This window comes from Asterias amurensis, chromosome 8 (genome assembly GCF_032118995.1).
Source record: "Asterias amurensis chromosome 8, ASM3211899v1".
NCBI lineage: Eukaryota > Metazoa > Echinodermata > Asteroidea > Forcipulatida > Asteriidae > Asterias > Asterias amurensis.
In genome coordinates, this window is record NC_092655.1 from 23,861,671 (window position 1) to 23,880,399 (window position 18,729).

The following is an 18,729-nucleotide window of genomic DNA, read 5'->3' on the forward strand; positions in this document are numbered from 1 at the left end:
TAGTACCCATTCGCCATTTGAAACAAAACACTGCTTCGTCAAGACGCAGGAATCAAATGAACATAGCGCCGGATCGGCTTCCATACATTTACAATCTCAGAGAATCCTCCTCTTTTGTATTTTACAAGAGTTTAATTTTCAATATTTCCCCCTCAGGTTATTCCGTGTATCACACCCCAAGTATGCAGTGATCAATTATTAACAAAGCAGTTTAATTTGGCGAGAGGAGATTGTCAGTTTTGCCTAAGCTCGTCGACAGCTGACTGGTCTTGTTTTTCTTAAAGGACATTTACTTCAGCAATTTACGAATCGCCTGTAACCGTTGGTAATTTCATCCCATGTTTTCTCTGACTTCCCTTCGTCTCTATTTCCCTATTTGTCCAGATCAGGTTCTCGTGGATCGAGGCAATAAAACAGCCGATACATTCCTCTACTCAAACCTTTATCTCAGACCGTTAGTTATGATTTTCATTTTCTATTTCACCATCGCTAAAATTGATGAATTACCCACATAGAGCAACTAGTCGTTAACAAGTCACATCGCATCGATGCTGTGCATATCTACACTTTCTTGAGCTGTTACAGATATGTCTTCCCACTCGGTGTCATCAAGGTTGGTTCTTAGCTTGAGGGGTATATCCAGCTCCTCAAGTTGTCTGAATCAACATGGAGAGGAACATGCCTTTTGGCTCCTCCATTATTAAGGTTTCATACCCATCCTTCGTGTATATTGCTGTTTTAAATTACAAAACTTGGAAATGGTATAGGTCTATGTGAGTTATGTGTTGTTTGAATTGGACGATGTGTAACGGCACTTGGCTTATCTTATTAGAATTTAAAGATATCAATCGCGAGCACTTTCATTTAGTTTCTTCCAAATTTGTCTTTGGAATAAGACATTTTTTAAATATGTATATATGTAATTTTAGTCAACACATTGTATACGATGTTAAATAAATATTACATCAGGGCAGTGTCACTCCATTATATCGAGCAACGTCCAAAATAAGGATTGCCTAACATTTTAGGGTGATGCGGGAATTAGGGATGTACCATTTTCAAACAGGGGATACTTCAGGCAAATTGGAACCAGTTTACAATTGCATTGTCCTGCAACAATATCATAACTTGATTGTTTGTATTGGTCGAATAACTAATAATAATAATAATAAAGTTTTATTTCGAGCATCGAAGAAAAACTCATTTATCCACGGCAAATAGTGATCCGGTCCGCTAGGCCTCATTGTCTCCTTGTTTTTGGAGACGCACGGTCTGGACTAATCAATGATGCGTGTTTTAAAGGTTCGATCAATTTGAAGGACCAATCACAACCGGCGTGTAGGTCGATAACGCTTCGGTAAGCATTGTTGCAGTTCACTCTCTGTCTCGGCAACGGATAGAGAGGGTCAAAATAATTTTTCTCCCCACCCACCTCTCCCACAATAAAGACACATTTATATCAGCAGTCGATAATATCACCCTCGACGATGATACAGTAAAATCTGGATTAAGGTGTTCTCTGCAAAATAGTTACAATGCTAACCAGTGATTAAATGATATGTGGGGAATGTTGTGGTTTGTAAAAACTGACTTAAATTATGATAAAATATAAATAATTAGCTTGAATTCATAGTTTCTTTCAGGTAGACTCCTTTGAGAAATGCTTCGGCAGACGCTCGGAGCAGGTGATGTATTATGTATACATGTGTACTTATAACAAGAGACAAGAATTAAGGTGTCAGCCATTAAATCTCATGTGCATGCTTGTTTTATTGCCAGGTCCCTTTGGCTTCACCGGTAATAGACACTGTGTGGTGGAGTCAGTGCTTTGGAGTAGACACTTCCAAACCCGTTTATTGGGAGGCAATGTGTATTGTAAGTCCGCGGCGAACTTATTTGAATTGAATAATTCTTGGATTCCTGGTAGACATCAGGAAGTTCCTCAAGTATTATCACTGGAGGTAAAGAATTGTGTGTAGTGGCATTTTGTCCACTTTTGTTTTAACCTTTTGAGTTGGCTGACTCCTTTCATTGTTGAAATGTTTTCTGTTGAACGAAAGAGTAAAATTGAGAGAAATAAATTTTGACCCTGTCCGTGCTAGACAGCGAACAACAAATATTTTGTGTCATGAGTCTTTCATTATTTGTCCGGGATAATAACATAGGACTGCTATTTCCCAATTAACAATCTGACGTGGAAAGTAAAGAATATGAATTGACTGCGTTTAATATTAAATAATTAAATAAATTTATTAATAAATACAATATTAATTACAATCTCATAGCACGCATGTAAAATTTTAGTCTGGTGATTCTTTAATCCCAAAGATCCAGTTAAAACCCTCATTACAACAAGGCTGTTACATACATTTCCAAGAACTGTGAGGTGGTCCTCTTTTGTCAAGGTACCTTGAAAGAAAAGCCGGGAGACGGACATCCTTTCTGTGGTTTGATCCTCATCCGGGAATCTCCCCACTGCAGTGCGAGCAGACTCGAATTAACAACCTATTCTTGATGCTATAATTATAAAGAAAACCAATACAATGTCTCTATTAGTGTTTTGACCCAATAGGAAACGAAAAACAAATTCATGGCAACATCCTGTGCTTTCTGTTGTTGCTTCTTCTTTTTTTCTCTTCTTCTTCTGTACTTGGTTCAGGTAGGATTTGTTTTGTATAATTGAGACCCATTCTGAGACACGGTTTGGAGAATAGACTTTGCGCCTGTTTTGATACAGAAATATCACAGTAAGCGTTATCCAAACGGATCATGGTAGGGTTTCGTAAAATTAAACCGCATAAGCTCTTTATATAAGCAAATATACGAATATACACATGATCTTAGGTTAGGTTTGTATATCAGTTTAAAAATATCTATGGCTCACTAGCCTTTTGAATATTCATATTGAATATTAATGAGCTTCAGAGACAGCAAGGCCTATTAGTGTTTAACATCAAGGCGTTCAATGATTATAACACAGTGAAGGAAACCAAACGATTCCGCCTCTTGTAGATAAAGATAAAGAGAGGGCGAGACTCTTAAAGAAAATTGGTTTAGCTCATGGGAGACGAATATAAATGACCGGGAAAGTAATTTGACAATCTCTATTTTATTAAACTCCCGTGGAATTTAAGTTAAAACAACGTTCTGTTCATTTCCTGCTGACGAACTAATATAAAGAGATTTAAGATATCAAAATAATAAATCAAATTGTCTAATTTAGGATTGAGCTTGGCTTTTGTGAGTCCTTGGAAATGCGTTAATTATGTATTTGTTGTCAAATTTATATTTATGTTTGTCTATCAATCACTACGTGAATATTGGATCTAGAATTGTCATCGAGACAATCAATCCTAAATATTGGTCAAAAATGTAACTCAGGAAGTTTAGTGGCGCCTCTAGGTAAAGTAATTTATCAGACCACGATGTCATCACGAACTCAACATTAAATAGGCCTTAGTGTAGTATACGATCATAAACATTGACAATGTTTAATTGTTTTTCCTCGAGTATGATTTATGACTGCTTATTGTTTTGTTTTTATAACAACATGGGAGAGAATGGTGACGCCGTGAAACGGATGGTTTGATTTGTGTTTCTTTCCAAAACCTGTAGAAATATTTTTCACTTGATTTTGTAAATACATATCTTTTAATTTGATATCTTAAATCTCTTTATATTAATTCGTCAGCAGGAAATGAACAGAACGTTGTTTTAACTTACAATTCTTTTAAATCAGCAAGATTTATTTACACGTTATTATATTAGGTTTGCAAATCCCAAGAAATGGATTGTTGTTTTGCTCCGGTGCACATACAACGTGTCAACGGCGTGTGTGGGTTGTTGAATACTGTAGAGCTCCTAGTCAGACTCTAAGATGTGTGTCTTCACACAATAATATTGCAGACGTGCTATAAAAGAACGCTTTTCTATTGATAGTGGGAAGTGTTATATTCTGGACAGACTATAGCTCACTTACACAGCCGTCTTCAGACCGGTTAAGGCAGGCAATTTGGGCCCACCAGTGAAAATTTTTCAGATAGTTTACTGCAGGAGGATGACTTTATAAACGTAACATGACGACATCATGGGATAACTTATTATCTCCTATCCGTGGTCTTTTCTCTATATGCTCATATTCAGTAAGGTGTCGACTTCTCGAAACGCTTTATCTCGGAATGATGACATCACCTTGAACGTATGAGATCGACTTCCCGAGATAAATCAGACAATTATTAATGACGATAATCCAAGATATAATATAAACATTGACTTGAGAAGTAACTCATCTCCGGATCTCAACAAGTTAGATTGCACTCCGTAATAAAGCACCGTATAGCAAACTATTGGTTGTGACCCCAATATGTGGGTCGTGAGCAAACTGAAGTGGATGCTACATTTTGACGAAGTTCTAAAAATATTCGTTGACCGTTTTTGATCATTGTGACAGCTACAAATAATGCCTCAGAAGTGACACTATCAGCGGGTGCTATTTTTACTCTTCTTTTATTCTTTCAGGTCAATGGAGTTAATGTTAACTGTCTCATGAATATAAATTGAAAGCAATCTGTTTTGCGATTACAATTGTTATTAGCATTATTTGTTCACAATTTCCTCTCTAACTCGATGCTTATTTTGCCTAGTGCCCGTGGGTCTTGAAGGTGTTCCCAAAACGATCTAAAGAAACACCTCCACCGACCTGTTCAGGTTGTCAGTCCATAAACATTGAGTACCTGTCTTCAACACTTTACCATTATGGTGTATATCTACCCAGGGAAATATGGGTATCCACCAATAGGGAGTCAGTGATGGGCGATGACCGCTAAGTATAGGTGACCATTAAGTTCAAGAGAGGGTGAACATAAACAACTGTGTATTATGTTCATTTTGGTTTTAATCATACACCGATGTGTGTCAGCACTGTACACTCGGTACTTTCCCGAGTCCTGTGTGAACAAAATCACATTACTCGGTTGGGATTCCAACCCACATATGGTTGATTTTTTAATTCTGTTTTTGTTTGTATTGGTTAGTTAATTAACCCCGATTCATTAAAGATGGATCTTTCTCATTAGTGAATAATCAAACTAAAACTAAGAACTATCATTATGTGACTATAACTATTTTTTAATATTGACTCACTCATTTATTGCTTGGATATATTCATTATTATTATAAAGTTCCTTTTCTGGTCTTTATTTGGGTATGGGGTTGAGAAAAACGAGTTGGAAGACTAACATTACGAAGGAAATTTCATTAAATTGAAAATGCCTGCTTCGCAAATAAAGACATTTAGGAGTGTCACATAACGGTGGCAAGCATTATGTAAAGGTCATTAACATTTGATGGTTGTAGGAAAGAGAGATTGAGTGATTGTAAATTATGTTTACAAAATGCAGTTTGGACAAACCAATCATGTAAATTGTTTTTTTCTTGATAATTTGTCTTTGTAGTTTCCGATTGATCTAATCCGCAATTACAATAGTAATTGAGAGATTTTCACAGAGTTCACCGTGACAATGAGTCGAAATAAGGACAATTCATGACCCGTGCAACAAATCTCGCAGAATTTCATTTCATTTTATTTTATTTATCACGTCTGGTTGTGAAGCCTACAGAACTCTCAAAAACGTGAACTTAATTATTAAACATAGCAACGAAACACATGGAGGCAAGACAGTGAATGAGGTTTCAGTTTTAGATGGTGGAAGAAAACCACAGAGAATTCATCCAGGGAAAACCCACTCCGTCTTGTAAGATGCGTTGTCTGAAACGAAGTCAACTCCAGTTAAAACCTGTCCTATATAAGACATCGTGACACCTTATAGTGCATTTAAGTTTAGGTGAAGGAGAGTGTTGGTTGTACCATGGTTGTACATAATGAAAGGGAATAGTGGGATTGGGAATGAGGTTATGATCTCTGGCATGGCAGCACCAAGAGGCCATGGTTAGAACGAACTATTGATTCTGTAATGAGTTTAAGGCAAGCAACCGTTAAAAGACCATTGAATAAAAAGAGGAAATACGGGTCAAGCTGCTGATAAACAGGGCAAGGAGATAGTTTGCGTCTAGCAATGCGTTAAGAGATGCAGAGGCAACCATAATAGGGAAATCTGAATACCGAATCATTAAATGGAGTGTACATATTTTGAATGATCACTCTTTTAATGGCAACAAAGTTGTTAAAGGTTATATTGTTGCCGAGCATTAAATCACAAACCTTAAAACAAACTCGTCCTGTAAGTATTAAGTTTAGCCTTTGAATGGGAAGCAATGGTCTTGTGATTGCATTATGGCAAGTCTTGTGGTATTGTTGTTTAGTTGTTAATGAAAATGAGGCATGACAACTGCTGTAGTTGCGGCGATTTAAAGAGATCTTTTTATTAATATTACAAACACACATTTGTAGGAAGATGTAAATGTATTTGCGATATGTGCCAAAAGATTTTATATGTATTTTGTTTTTAATTATTCTAACAAATGGGCTATTGACCAGTTCAGTTCGTATAGTTTTTTTTTGTATTTAACTCAATAATTGGAAGCTTATTAATTCATTCATTATACAATGATCTCTCTTTGAAGATCGAGCCCGTTGTCTTTTTATTATAAACGTTGCAACAGCTGTGCTCTGGTCCTCATCAAATGATTTCTGTTATTTTTATAATGTGAATGTGAAGGAAATATCTGACGTTTTTGGTAAAAGTCTTTTGCCGTTCTAGCTCAGTCCTTACAACGCCGGGTATAAATGAGGTTACAGAAGAGTAGTCGTGGCAATACAGCTGTTGGCAACCTTCACCTAGATCAAGGGTTACATTAAGGCCAGGCTAATGATAGAGCCAGGCTCGTTGCTATATTTAGAGTCGGGTTACATTATTGTAAAGGGTCGTGGTTATGAGATGTAGATTCGGGCTACATTCAGATTCGTGGTTGTGGCTATATAAGTCGAGATATCTGTTCGTTTTAATTAAAGTAATCTGTAATATAATTATGCCATAGACGAATACAATTTCATACATTTTTAATTTCTTTCTTAGATGTTTTTGTTTGGTGCAACTAAAACGAAGACTGGAATAATTGGCAATAATGTTAATGAGAGTATTTTAGTCACATATTAGTCACACATATAATTTTTTTTTTTTTTTTTTTTTTTTTTTACAGAAGGGCAAAAGACAATCAGCGACGCTTTTCCGAAATTCATTTACCTGGTAAAATAATCAAAAAAATCAAAATAAACGTAACCACATTAGATTTATGGACACGGCAGTTGAATGTTTGACCTTGGTCATCAACTGATCGTAAACACAATAATTAGAAAACCATCGACAGAAGAAAATAAATTCATTGCAAATTTACTCTGTCTGATTTGGACGGTAAGCTGCAAACCAAAGTTTATCGCAACCAAGAACATCTATTCGAACCACAGAGGATTGTATGTTAGGTTTGGTGATCGAAATGTCGAAATGCTCTCTCTGGGATAAACCACTCACCGGTATGGAGCAAGGTTTTCGACCCCTGTCGTTTCACCATGTACGAGCTACTCCTCTTAAATATTCATTCCTCTATGACATACACTGTTTAAAGGCAGTGGACACTATTGGTAATTGCCAAAGACTAGCCTTCAGTTGGTGTATCTCAACTTATGCATAAAATAACAAACCTGTGAAAATTTGAGCTCAATCGGTCATCGAACTTGCGAGATAATAATGAATGAAAAACATTTTTGTCACACGAAGTTGTGTGCGTTTAGATGGTTGATTTCGAGACCTCAAGTTCTAAACCTGAGGTCCGAAATCAAATTCATGGAAAATTACTTCTTTCTCGAAAACTATGGCACTTCAGAGGGTGCCGTTTCTCACAATGTTTTATACCACAACCTCTCCCCATTACTCGTCACCAAGAAAGGTTTTATGCTAATAATTATTTTGAGTAATTACCAATAGTGTCCACTGCCTTTAAATAAATATTTTGTCAAGTTAATATGAAGGAGCAAGCAAATATTATCAGAAACTATCCTCCGTTTTCACTAATGAAGTGTCGAGAAAGATGTATTCATTTGGTAATTGTTCCTATATTAGGACGTGCACCACCTGAAGTTAGTCTCTAGTGTTTATGTTATTACAGACCCACGACGACTAACAAAACATCCTTAGAGGTAGAAGGCATCCAGACTGTCAAGCAACGCGCCTTCTCACTTCTATTGATAGTTCCGACTGAGACGAGTCTTTACCCGTCAGTAAAGCCTCAAGGGGAAACCCCCTTGTGATATCCCCTGTCTCATCATCAATGTCTACAAGAGCTTCTTAAAGATTCATAATTGACGTATTCAGGCAGTGCTTTCTCGCTGCGATTTGCGAAATTGCGTAGCTCAACAGTGCCTTACTACGGGAACCTTCCATGCCAACAACGTTCTATTCGAAAACTGTGGTTTCTTTCAGACCATTTCAGGGTAAATTAAGAGAGTTTTATCATTTTTAAGTTTAAAGTGCATACTATGTTTGGATGTGAATTGGTCCCTTCTCGGCCCCTTTTTACACTTGCTTGCCTTTTATATTATGACAAAACAGCAGCTTATCTGTACTTGCTTTCTCAAAATATCATTTTGTTTTAGTAAGGTTGTTTTTACCGTTGGAGGGCTTTGCGTTAACATATTTCTCAGTTTTTTTTTGGTATGTTATAGAGCGGCCGAATAACTTCACAATGCAGTGAAACTGAACTAATAAGTTTGAACCACGGTCTTTACCAATTACCCAAATTAGACACTGTCTGCTTATATCCTCTTACCGGGACCCGGACGTTCTGGAACTAAAGGAGCCAACACGTCGAAATAATTTATCTCTTCATATTGGTTTACGGTAATTCATCATTGCGATGTAAATTATGCACGTCAAGTGACCAGACCTAAAGGTTAATGTCTACAGGTAGCATGGTAGTTTTGGGGATGACACTAATATTTAAATGATACGAGAAATCCTGAATTTAATTCCAGTCTATGCCAACAGAATCACATGTTGTCCCTTTATTTTAAAGATAAGGTGGAAAGACACAAGCTTGGTTCCCTCACGATTAAATAAAAACAACCGCGATGGATTTTATTTAAAATATTACGTGATGTCAGGAAAGCAACAAACCTAAAAAAAAAAAGGAAAATTTATTCTCCAAGCTGTGCGTTCCATCTATCAAGGGGCTCTTTATTTAGAGAAAGCCTGTGTGTTAAAGCGAACATCAGAAGAGAAAAAGGATGGGCGGGTTTTGTTTTGTTAGTTTCTTTCTCTCTGAGAGTGTACGATTTTGATTGATCAAATCAAGGTTTGGGAATTGGGGGATGGGAAGTGGGTCTGCAGTTGGTTTGGCCCCTGGCGTAGTACAGGGACATGTACCTACCTCGGTCCTCCTACCTATTTCTTTCAATTAGGTTTGGTAATTCAAAGTAATTTCTGAATTTCGGCCCTGGCTGAATTGGAACAATTCCATACAGAGATGAATAATTGGACCCCAGTTTCCTCCATTCATACGTATTTGACCTAGTAAAGAGGAGAAGTAGGAAAATAGGTCGAAAATGCTCCTACATATAATATAAATCATTTGAACAAAAACCAGTCAGCACAAAGCATGGGTTATAGGTCACTATAACAATGTAAAAACGATTTCGGTGCATGGGTAATATCTAGTTCCTTTTATCTGTTCGTTTTGGTTTTCGTCAGGAATTTATAAATTAGCAATCTGTCTGTTTTTGAGGCACTGCGTGTTTTATGAATAGTGTTTGGGATATTGAAGACAGTGGTAGGCCCATATCGAAAACAAATTTAAAAGGGTCCTTATAGATTATAAAATTATATCAGTTTTGGAGATAAAAACTGATCAGTTACTAATTTCTCAAAAGTGTTGCATTTCAAGCAAAAATACTTCATGTGAAATTTCTCACACGTTACTTTCTTTGCAGGCTTAGATCTGTGAACATTACCCCATTTAAAGCGTGAATTTAACCAGACACATTGTAAGACACTCCGCTGATGCCAGTTACTCCGTTTTGGGTCAAAAATAGGAAACCTATATAACTGAATCACAATTGAAAAGCGACATGCGAAGAAAAATGGAACAATAATTCTATCCTGGATGAAATCGAGCGATTTATCAAATACCCCTTCAGTCACAGCAACAAAAGTGCACTCTCTTATTGCCTCAGAACTTCAGTAGGAATGAATAAGATGAATTTCACCTCTTTTCCAAATGATAGATTCCTTCATCCTTCAAGATTGTGCAGATTATGCCCCTTGTGGAAAGGCTGGAACATTTTGCCATTTATCACAGCACGCCCATTCCAAATAATGTGGCTGAAAGTGTATGATATTTCAACTGCCAGATCATGGCCCTCCATCAGTGTTTTATCATTTGTTTTACCGCACGCACCGTTTTAATGAAAATAATTAAATCAATCAAAGTTCATATCCTGCCATGCTGCCGTTCATTCTTCAGTTTTTTAAGGTTATATCTGATAAATGGGATGCGGATTTGTGAGCATTTCTCCTATCAGGTTACAACAATGATATAAGATTTCTTAAGATGCACTCATTTTTATTTGAAAATCTTTTCTAATGTCAATTTACAGCAGAGAAGGGAAAAGGGTTCATCACCCGCACTTCATAAAATATCCACAAAGTTAATAAGCATGTATGGCTTGGATTTCTATCTTGTGGTGTTACGTTGCGTGTGGTATGGTATCTACGTGTGTCGCTATACTGGGGTAGGATATTGCTTTTCATGGCAAGTCTAGTCTCCTTGACCATGTTATCCTTCTGAAGTGCTCACCAGCTTGTGGTCACGCAGCCAAAGAACCCCCCCCCCGCCTTTTAAGAAGCATCCCCTTGATGGAAGAAGGTCGATTGCCTTGTTGATTTCTAGTCAGGATAGGGTCGACGGCTTGAGAATTCTCCTTTAAACTCGCACTCTCTGACTTTCACCACACCGGGAAGCAGCGTCCAGTCCCTGGCATCACGTTACACGAGACACGGCAGCAGACTTAAAGGCGACTGCTCGTTAAGGGTGGTTTAAGTGGTGTCCCATCCTCATGTACGCCCTCTTGAGGTGGTGCGAACACCCACTTCACACCACCTAGACACCGCGGACTGTGGCAATGACCACACACACGGCACTGGATTTACTGAATGATTTCTCGTCAATAGACAACACCAATCATTGAGCACCTTCTACGTTCTCACTTCGACTCTGTTACTGTGTGAGGATTGGATAGGGACTACTTCAGACAATTAGACGACTTGGAACGACCTTAACATAATTACCCGTATATCGGTGAAGGGAGGACCCATTGCTGAAGTTGCTTTATTAAATAGTGAAGGTTGAAACGGGTTTATATTTCAACATTTCCGTCAGCATCTTCTCATTACCCCAGTAAGGACCTAAGGTTTATTACATTGCTAACCCCGTGTTGTTATCCCCAGGGTTCCACTATATTACTCCCCTTTATGATTAAAAAATAAAACAAGAGCAAAGTTTGAAACCCACTCTTTCGTTGATTGAGGAACCTTTAAAATAATACTAAAAAATATTTACTTTTTGTTAAAGCCATTGGACCCTTTCGTTAAACAGTGTTGTCCAAGGCCCACATTTTGTGTACCACAACTTCTATATCAAATAACAAACCTGTGAAAATTTAGGCACACTCGGTCATCGGAGTCGGGAGAAAACAACGGAAAAACCCACCCTTGTTTCCGCGCGTTTCGTCGTGTCATGGCATGTGTTTAAAATAAATCCGTGATTCTCGTTAACGAGAATTTATATTGTTTTGCTGTTTTCTCAAAAAGTAAAGCATTTCATGGAATGATATTTCAAGAGAAGTCTTTCACCATCGCCTTCTGTAAACCCTGTAAGTTATTTGTAAATCTGTGAACTTTTTTTTTTTTTTTTTTTTTTAACCGAAAGGGTCCAATGGCTTTAACAAACACAAACATCTTTATTGTGTATGTTTCACTTGTGATGATCAGTTCACTTAAATATCTTATCATCAGTTGTATTGTAAGTATCTCAATCGAAGTGTCGATCCATATATGCAGTTTTGTCACACATAATAACACTATCTGGGTGTCAGTTAATACAACAGAGTTTAAGATGTATACGGCTCTGGCTGTGGCTAGCTTCATTTGTCTTGTTTGCATTTAAACAGCAGCCCGAAAGCCACCGACCAAAGCCATGTCAGTATCACAGGCGCTTTATAAACGCATTGCCTTGATGAGAGGAACCAGAGTTTATGTAGAACACACTGGAATCCAGTACTTCTTGCAAACCACTGGAGATGACGTCATTGACGGGGGGGGGGGGGGGTTCTTGAAGATGACCTCATTTCACCCTTCTGTTTCATTGAGTTATAAACGACGGATGAATGTAAAAGCCCAATAATGAAGTGTGATTCGCAAGACGAGATGGAACTCCTTTTGGCGCGAAGAAGTCACGCGTAAATTACCACTCGGACTTGTGAACAAAATGTGTGGACCGCGGTTTGTGTACATGCCTGGTAGCAATCAACACATCCTTCATTATAGACAACCGTGTGCCTCATAGCGTCTCCAATCAGTCAGGCGTTTAATATGTGTAAAGACAAAGAACATATATTGACCCCGTTTGTCTTATAGAGTCCTTCGTCTCTCCCTCCCTACCCGACCTCTTTCCAAATAATTTCAAACGCAACCCTTCTTTTTGTTTTTTCCCTCAACCCCCTGCATCGATTTCCCATCGATGCTGCAGGCGGCAGGGGTGTTTTTAATAGTCTAGTAAATGAGTAGATTAGCAGATTTTGACAAGGCTTGTCAAACGGTAGCTGCTATGATAACACCCCAACCCATCTCCAAGGGTTCAGATGAACTGCAGAATCCTAGGGAGTAATGTTGTTGTCTAATCGAATTGGGTGTCTACGTCTTTGAAACGAAGCAGCACTTTAACACAGCCAGACTGATATGATGAAAACATAACCCTATTAAGTTCAATGTTTTTCCTTCACAAAGCCAAAGCAGGAGTACCTCGGACGGGTAACAAAGCTGTTTGCTCCCACTCGATAGGAAAAACATCTCGAATTTATCTTTTTGTATTTTCTATAGTAGAATACTATTGTGTATCAAGATGGTCGTTTGGAGAGATCTTGTTTTTCAAAACGGTTATAATTGCATTCTCATGATCGAGATTGAAATTGCATCCAAAATTGTGTCTGAGACTTCCACAAAATTGCGGGGAAAATGGCATTGAGGTTTTCTCCTAGATTAAAATATATATCTCGCTTGTTGTGCCTTCAATAATTTGAAAAGAAAACCATGAGTGTGCATTGTAAACAATTAGAGCTAGTAACTAGTAGTTATGTATTTGTTTGGTTATCCACTGAGAATGGCACCGAACAGGACAACAATAAGGAGAAACAACCTTCATGAACTAGAAGGGGTTTATCATGCCTGTATTTCAGCATGAACAGTATTTTAATAATTTACCTAATGGGTAGCCTTGTTCTATTTTATACAAATAGAAAGCACCATGCTCCTTTGAAAACGTTTCAAACATGACACCGGTATATTATTTCCCCGTCAAGTAGATTAAGTACATAGACTTGTCGAAGTCTACGCACACGTTTAATATCATATTGTTTGTCCGAAGGAAACAAAAATAGAGGAATGACACATCATAGTAAAACATTATTATGAGAAAACAGGGTAATGAATGATTTTCAGTTAGTTTACGTAAATGTTTTATACATAGTATAATTAACCTGGCACTGGCCTCATTTAACGGATGAGGAGGTTGACGGATTTGTTTGATGTTGCTTTATAATTTAGCCGTGATTATTATTGGCACGCAATGATGCCTTTGTGTTCGGAAACCAATAAGAAAACAAACCCTTTAAAGGAACACGTTGCCTTGGATCGGACGAGTTGGTCAAAACAAAAGCGTTTGTAACCGTTTTTTATAAAATGCATATGGTTGGAAAGATGTTTTAAAAGTAGAATACAATGATCCACACAAGTTTGCCTCGAAATTGCGTGGTTTTCCTTCTACTGTGCGAACTAACATGGTCGGCCATTTATGGGAGTCAAAATTTTGACCCCCATAAATGGCCGACGTGTTAGTCGACAAGGTAAAAGGAAAACCACGCAATTTCGAGGCATGTTTGTGTGGATCATTGTATTCTACTTTTACAACATCTTTCTACCCATATGCATTTTATAAAAAACGGTTACAAACGCTTTTCAAAGATCAACTCGACCGATCCAAGGCAACGTGTTCCTTTAAACTCATCTTTCGCAAGCTTTATACTACGAGGGCCGGTTAGTGCCACCTAAATAATAAGTTTCAAATCCGTTTGCAGACTGGAGGGTTTGAATTGACCTCGTTCCAGTAGTGATCAAGTACGGTCTAGCTTCCATAACTGGTATCATCTCACTCTTCTTTATTTATCTTGTGACATGTCTAATAGTTGGCAGCTTAAGGGGCCAATCAGTATTGTTTGTCAGTACATCTCTACTAGGGGTTTAGTGATGAGAGGTAATCGATGTGGCACAATCACCCAGAAACAAACCATCCCACAAGACAAACATGAAAATTGTGCCTTGATTTATAATTTAAAGGGTGTGATTAGCATTGGTAAGAATAAGCAATATAAATTGTCATATATTTGCACAAAGCTTAGATTAACACGTTGCCTTACGGTTAGAAAGATGTTCTAAAAGTAGAATATAATGATACACACAAGTATCACACAAAATTGCACGGTTTTCTTTTTACGTCGCGAACTGACACGGTCGGCCTTTTATCCATAAATGGCCGACCGTGTTAGTTAAAAGAAAACCACGCAATTTTGAGGCATATTTGTGTGGATCATTGTGTTCTACTTTTACAACATCTTTCTACCCGTAAGCATTTTATAACAAACGGTACAGAACGATTTTCAAAGACCAACTCGACTGATCCAAGGCAACGTGTTCATTAATAAATTCAAAATTGGTTATGATAAGAAACCCCCTTTCAAATAATCATGAAGTTTTATCGAGCACTGAGTAAAACAATCAATTTTGATCGTGCAAGTCTAAATGTTTGAAAACAGTGTAGACATTAAAGTTGTTCTTTTTTTCTCGTGACTCCAATGACCGATTTAGCTTAAACTTTCATAGGTTTGTTATTTTTCAGAGGGTTTACATGTGTGGATACCGCTCATTTATAATTACCAATGTTACGCTTATGCTTTAAATAATTTTCCCTTTCACCTTGCTTTTTGTAAAAATAAAAAAAGAAGATTATCTTTAACGACTAGACGCTGCATTAAACAAAATGTATGTACGTCAACACCAAGTTTGTTTGTATACTCTCCTTACTATTCTGAGAATGCAGGGATCTACCCGGGGCAAAAACACTATTGGACAACTCACGTCAATATTGTGATTACAGAAATTACATATTATTTTCATGACGTAGACTTTTTCAAAAGTAACATTTAAGTTTAACAAATTAATTCCTCTCCCAATATAATGTACCATTCTGTGGTTACAATATTTACACAATATTCACCAGTCGCAGCCAAAGAACACCGCCGTGAAGTCTTAACCTAATGATACCCCAACCCGAGCAGGTCGAGACCGGTATGAACTACGGGGTTCAACGCGTCTAACCCAAGGGGGTCATTAGGAAATTGTTCAAACCCATTAGCGAATTACACGACTAGAGACCGGAGTATGGTCCAGCTAAAGCAAATTGACAGCGGAGAATCACATTCTTGTCGTCTGGTGGATACTTCTTGTGACCCATCGGAATGAAGAAGTTATTAACCTATTTATGTTTGACAAGGGAGCGTGATCAGAAAGCCAATTCCGTCACGTGTGGGTTATTACAGTGGAACGATCGAGGGGTTAGTGACTGTGACTATTGGTTTAATGACCAATCAATTCAGGTTGCTACGTAGTGTATTTCGGTACATGTCTTCCCCCTCATCAATTTTTACCCAATGCTGGTTTAAAGTCTGGCGCGTGATGGTTGTTTTAATCCCTTTTTAACGACTGGAAGTTTCCAATGACAGTAAACCACTACATTCTCGCTGCTATATTTAAGGATTATGCGCTTCATACTAGACAACATCGGAAACATTAATGTGAATTCATAAATACCTCAGAGAGTTTCGTTATTCCTATTGGTGGAGAGCGCGTCACGTGGGGGTGTTTAAACATGTTACAACTGGTTGTGAGCGGATACTCCGCGCTAGTCTTGGTGCAAGACGTTTCTTGTTACGGGTGATGCGGGCGCTGTTGGCGAGTTGGCTGCGCTGTGTGTGGAAGGAAAACGAGAGCGTGTTGCACCAAGACTATACGCACACGAACGGAACCGGAAACTGTCGGAAATAGGTGTCTCAGTTTTAAAAATGCAACACACGGACGTCGTACATGTATATACAGAGCTCAAGCACGTCGGAAACGGATACGTTTTACAGAGTTTCTTACTTACGCCTTTTAACAAAAAAGCAGTCATAAATACCTCAGACAGTTTCGCTATTCCTATTGGTGCAGAGCGCGTCACGTGGGTATGTATAAACCTTTGTATATGACCAGTGGTGACACGTGAGCTTGCATATGTGCTTATAAGACAGTTTCTTCATTCCTATTGGTCGAGAGCAACGGCCGGGGCAGTTGTGCCACATCACGCGATACGCGCGACGCGCACAGCATTCCCTTATAAGGAGTTGTTTACCCGAGGGCGGCGGATGGCCTTACCATTTCATAGCTGGAGGGGTGTTGTGTTGTGTTGAAAGAAATCATTGAACAATAAAATTTGTGCATTACTTTTACTTTTTGACCAAAAGTGTTGATGTTTTTTTGACCAAAAAGGTATTTATGAATGGGAATCAAAGTGTGTTGAATAGGTTTTTAACTAGTGGTTTAAACCCGCCGATGCCTGGTTCTTGATAATTTACCTCGACTTCGTCGAACCAGGCCTCGTTGGGATTAAACCACCAGTTGAAAACCTCTTCACCACACAGTGATTCCCTTATTTATGAATGGGAATAAAAGAGTTGTAACTCATTCTTTAACGGCCGTTTGAAACCTTGAAGGGTCGTTGCCGTGTGATAAAGGCCCGAGCCACAAGCGAGGGCCTTTATCACACGGCAACGACCCTGCCTGTTTTAAACGGCCGTGAGCGAAGTCGTCCTTTAATTCCCTTATTAATTCCGATCTTTATAACATTTTTTTTTTTACTTTTCTTTTTCAAATCACATTCTTTTGAAAGAAAATGTAAGTTATGGTAGGCGAATCTCATAAACTTTTAATAGAGTAAACAATTATCGAATGAATTATTTTGCGTGCAAAACAGTTAGAAGAACACTCTTACATCAAATAAAAACCATGTTGACATCCCGTATTTGGTTAACAGTTTTTGATGTGTTTTTGATTAAAAACCCGCGGTCTGAGTCTAAAGTGAAGCATTGCGTACGCATGAAACAAAATCAGTATTTTTTGTCTTCTCGGTTGGCTTGACAAAACACATTCATTTGGAGAGATAGAGAGGGCTTGGCCGTCTCCCACGCACGCGGCGTCTTCTTTAATCCCTGCCCTAGTATTGTCTCTCAACCTATGTCTATATATTGCCACAGATGCGCCAGACGTTTGCTCAGTACTCGATGAACAAATTTGAGCATGAATCTAAGCCAATATTGACCTAGCTCCAGAGAGTAAGGTGTATTTGTCTCAATCTTACAGCGCTATCCCCGCTCGCCTTGGACGACAATATAGACCTGCTCGAGTGCCTTTTTGAGTGATAATACATATTTTATAAAGGCGAATACTTTTAGCGAGGTTGGGAAGCTTCTAGCGTGAAAGTCTTTGTGGATTTAGAAAGCGGTTGCGATGTACTTGAGACTAACCGGGAAAAGGCCATCAATAAACAAGTGCTTACTGTGCTTTAGACCTAATAAGCTGTCTATAAAGCATCGCAGTCTGGGGAATATTACCGCGCAAAACAACAAGTGGGCTAAAAATTGAATAACACACCCAGCCATTTTAAATCACTTAAAAATACGGATAAGTTGTGTTAAAGGACTCAACTGGATGCAGTAAGTGTTTTCGTGACAGTAAATCAAAGTTGAGGTTCTGTCAGTAGTATGACTACGGTAGCTTTTAGATGACACCAATTTAGGACAAATTCATGATTACCATGGGCAATCTGAATCATTTGCAGTCCAAAGGCAGTTCTTTAATAATTAAACAGATCAGAGAAAACTGCCTAGGTTTAGGGCCAGATAGCTCTGTTGGTTGAGCGCAGGCACAAGACTCCGGAGGTCGCTGGTTCAAATCCCGCTTCAATTATCTTACTCGGGAAAGTACTGAGTATACAGTGCTAATAAACATTCGTGCATTATAAGGGGTCTAATTCAAAATTAACAATCTTTATCCCCCATGCACAGAGTTATTCAAAGTCCATATCAGTTTCCCATAAGGTTTTTTACTTCATCAGAAAATGGTACAATTAGCTTGTGATTGCTATATACTTGATCACCCTAGCTGTTAAGGGAGGATCTGTGATGTAGTTTCTCTTTAATTTCATTTCACCCAAGGAAAACAAACGCTCTGCACGAGCTCATCCACTTAGTGAGGGTAAACACCACTCAGTTAGCAAACACCGCTACGTTTAGAAACATACCAACGAGGCGTGGAACAGTTTAGTAAATGAAAGTCTTATATCAATCCAGGTTTCATT